The sequence below is a fragment of the Mytilus edulis genome, chromosome 6, assembly GCF_963676685.1.
Source record: "Mytilus edulis chromosome 6, xbMytEdul2.2, whole genome shotgun sequence".
In the NCBI taxonomy this organism is placed as follows: Eukaryota; Metazoa; Mollusca; class Bivalvia; order Mytilida; family Mytilidae; genus Mytilus; species Mytilus edulis.
The window spans coordinates 67,511,268-67,515,683 of record NC_092349.1 but is presented as its reverse complement, the minus strand read 5'-3'; the positions used below and the strand labels follow the sequence as shown (position 1 = coordinate 67,515,683).

Sequence of the window (4,416 nt, the reverse complement as noted above, 5' to 3'; positions counted from 1 at the left end):
TACGAATACTGGTATCCCCATATACACCCGATCACCTGATACCGCATATAGTTTTATGAGCTATTCAATGCGTCATGTATTTACAGCTCTGCTAGTCAAGGGTTATGATCCAGCCCTCCTCTAGTGACTCTTGGCTAGCGAAGATGTTGTATTTAAGGCTAGTTTACGTCCGCTCGTTACACATACGCAAACCGGCTATCAAATTAATGCCAAGTATATGAGAAAATAACATTTTTGAAAATTATAGATATCTGTATAGGATTTTGGTATAAAATAACACACGAAGACAATTACGTCACATATAAGTTTTATTTGTAGACGAATATATACTTGTAGAAGCTTGATATTTACAGCATTTATAAAGGGACTGGAATTAATGATAAGCTGGATATATACAGCATTTATACAGGGACTTGGAATGATAAGCTGGATATTTACAGCATTTGTATAGGGACTTGGAATGTTATAAGCTGGACATATATACAGCATTTTTACAGGGACTTGGAATATTATGCATAAGACACGAGACTATTTCAAAGTCAATAAATATCAAAACTTTACGAGACATGGCCTCCCGTCAGAAAGTTACTTTTGTACAGCATCTTCTTTGTAGACAGAATTCTGAAATTAAAAAAAATATATAATTAATAATTACATTGAAATAAACTGCATTTATTGCAAATTGAATTGGCTTGGGGAAAAAAACACTGATAAGAATGTAATAAGTGCGCAATATTTATGTATTTAAACATTAAATTATGACAAATTCAACCGTCTAGATCGAAAATAAATGAGAGATTCATTCTAAAAAATATCGCTTACAAAATATACATATATATAATAGTGCATAAATGTGTTCAGATTTTTTTTTAACAATTTTGAGAAGGAAACTTTAAAGGTTTTATGGTATGATAATATGTAATTTGTATACTGTTTCGGCATGATTTCTAAAAGCCTTCTTATGATTTGGATTTTTTTAAAATTATTATTAATTTCCAATTTACAGCAAGCAATTTGTGAAGAGACTGGTTTATTTTTCAGCTTTTTCATAGGGATCTCCACATTGAGTAAAATATACCCAAACCAATATACCCATTCTGATTGGTTAAAAAGTTGGACAATGCTGACAAAGGGAAACAACTTTTTTGTAAAAATAAATAATTTAGATCAAAAGATAAATATTTGATTGTTAATGAGTTTTTTTATATATAGTATAAGCTAGATGTCAATAGAATTGTGAATATATAGATATAGAAATTAAAGAAGACAGATATGTACAATAGTAAGAAGTAAGTTACAGAAGACAGCATATATTATAATAAAAATTATGAGAGGTAAACAGGTCCGATAACTGGTACATTCACGTCCATCGTTGATGAGAAATGCATTCAATATTGTGTCGTTTTCTACAATTCCTTCATTTCTACAATTGCAGAAACGGACACAATAATAAACACAATCAAAATGATACTTTATGAAGGACTATAGACAAGAGAGTACGTATGCACTAAATTCCAAATGTTATTTTGTTAGAGTGGTATATAGAGATAAACTGGAATCCGCTTGTATTACGCTACACTCAAACAAACAAAGTATAGTAGTCAGCCTAGAACCAGCTTAATATAGAGGGAGCATATTTAAGACTTTCTAAATGTTATTATGTTAGAGAGACAAGCTAAATTACATGCATTTAGAATTTCTAAATGTTATTATGTTAGAGAGACAAGCTATATAACATGCATTTTTTAGTTCGGTTAGACTGTACCAAACAAGAAGTTAAATCAGTATTACAGAGCCTGTGTAAAATGTAAAATTTAAAGGTATTTACATATAAATATATGTAATTAAATAATTTAAAGCCACAGTTAGTAAATAAAAGGGCAAAACCTATCCTGGTCAATATGAATAGTATAGGCATTACACCCAAAGTAAGTATTTACCTTATTTTAATTTATATGGCGAAGTTTTCAGGCGTCTTTTCAAGGCGAATATCATAATGGCTGACTGCTTTTCTGGTCAAATTCTCTGCTTTTTCTTGTCCAAATATTCCTGTTCCACGATATATAACTGCAGATTCTTTCCCGCTGCATTTAGGAGTCGGACTGGGGTCAACTTGGTTGAAAAGAGCAAAATCTGCCCGCCACTGGCCAGTTTCAAGATCGAAGTCCATAAGATTAGAAAAACGACAGCCCCATTGTATATCTTTGGAAGAATAAGACGTTCTAGCTTGACAAATTTCACCAGTGGACTCAATTGTGCCTTCTAATACAATAATGATTTCGAATGTGTTCGCTAACATTTCTTCAAACTGCATGTCATACAAAGGACTGTCTTCATTAATTTTATGACTTATAACCATCGGCCACATGAGAAACATTCGGTCATCCATTCCGTTTACTTCAAATTCCATTTGTTTCTGGTATAACGGATAAACGAATCCTTCTTCGGAAATCTTTTCACCTACATAAATACCATAGACGGAAGCGTCAATCAAATGGCTTTTTCTGATGTCACCTACTCTTATTTGTAAACAAAGTTCGCCATCTTCTACACATATACACATAGTATCACTGAACATAAGAGTGTATCGTCTGTATTTTGGACGTGCAACCTTCACCAATATGAACCCTACCAGTAATGTCTCAAGCAAAAAGCCTATTGTGATCTGGATAAATACCAGAGGGATGCTTCCGCCACATTTTGTATCCGGATAAAATGTTCCATATCCGATTGTAGTTTGTGTTTCAATTGAAAAAAGTAGTGCATCGGCAAAGCTTTTCATCCTAATAACACATGGTGACCATGCCGGATTATCAAGATTATCGAAATCACCATGGGAATAACTCAGTAAATACCAGAAAATTGCAAACATTAAATACACAAAGAAAAATGTCAGGCAAAATATAAGTGCAGCCCATCGCCATTTTATATCAATAAGAGTTTGATACAAATCACGGAAATAACCTTTTCGCTTACTTCCTTTTATACCTCTATATCCAACACGGTATTGTCCAGTTTTCTTGACCAGTGATGGTCTTCCAAGCTGATAGCCATTTCTCATTTTGGTTGAAGAATCTTTACTTTCTCCCGGAAATTCCACGGTTTTTACGGAAGGTCGTCTTTTCATAGTAACACCAGTCTTAGGGTCGAAGTCGTAAGTTGTTTCAGTTGTTTCATCGCCATTTTTTGGAAGCTGTTTTTTGTCGGAAGCCATGTTTGTAGATATATTGCGAATTATATTGTGTGTCCTTTTACATAGTACTCTTCGAACTGAATGTTCTTATGGTATACACGAATATCAGAAAATGTTTTTTATGCCCCAAAAATAACTCTGACGTAAATTTATGAGAAAAGAAGCATTTTGATTCGTTAGCTGGAAAACAATGCTAATTTATGAAAATCGATCTGGGCTGTCAGCAATACTTGTTTAACATCTAATTGTTCACAAAACATTATTTCATTGATGTTCAAAATGATTGATTGATGATCGCTGGAAAAAAATGTAACATTAAACGCATTAATGATCTTAATGTGCCTCTATGATATGCTCGTTACCTCCAGGCAAAAAACAAGTGAAGAAGAATTACTGATATGTGTTTTATTCTCACATTTGGACATCACGAATTGACAAATAAAATATTTCAAATTCATGATAACTATAAAACATAGAACGTTCATGCTAAAATTGACTACCTTTTTTCCTCTCTAGTATATCTTTAGTTTGCCTATTTTGTGTATAATAATTATAAAAAATATGATATGCAACTGCATTGAATTGACAAATATTTTTTTTTTTATATTTATGAAAGTTATAAAACATTGAACGTACAAGCTAAAATTGACTTTCATTATTTTCTCTCCATTATATCTCTAGTTTGCCTATTTTGTGTATATTAATATGATATGCAACTGTACATCACGAATTGACAAATAAAATGTTTCAAATTCGAGATAATTATAAAACATAAAACGTACATGCTAAAATTCACTTTCATTTTTTTCTCTGCATCCTATTTTTAATGTGCCTATCATATCATCATATGTATAATAAATATAATAAATAATAAATTTGATATGCAAAAAAAGTTTTACAACTTTATTATTTATTCACAACGATCAATCAAACTTGTAACAAGTGTATAATATAATTAAATAATTTATTTTTGTTTAGTATTCTTTGTTAAAATGATAGACTTGTATTTACTTCTAATGGAAAATACAGTGTTGGTAATAAAAACCATTGATAAAAGAAAGAGTAATTAAATCCTTCAAATATAAATTATATTATGTATAATTAAGACATTACAAGTCTTCTAACAAAACTGTACACATATATTTCTGTAAAACAACATATTGCTATTCGTTTGATAAAAATATTGTTTTTCTAATTCGTCTGAATTTTAGCCCAGCAACGTA

General features: G+C 31.1%; 1 pseudogene; it reads right to left on the bottom strand.

The window, feature by feature from the left end:
* Nucleotides 1-295: 295 nt before the first annotated feature.
* LOC139528210 (G protein-activated inward rectifier potassium channel 3 pseudogene) lies at nucleotides 296-3,286 on the bottom strand (annotated as a pseudogene).
* Between the last annotated feature and the right edge of the window lie 1,130 nt (nucleotides 3,287-4,416).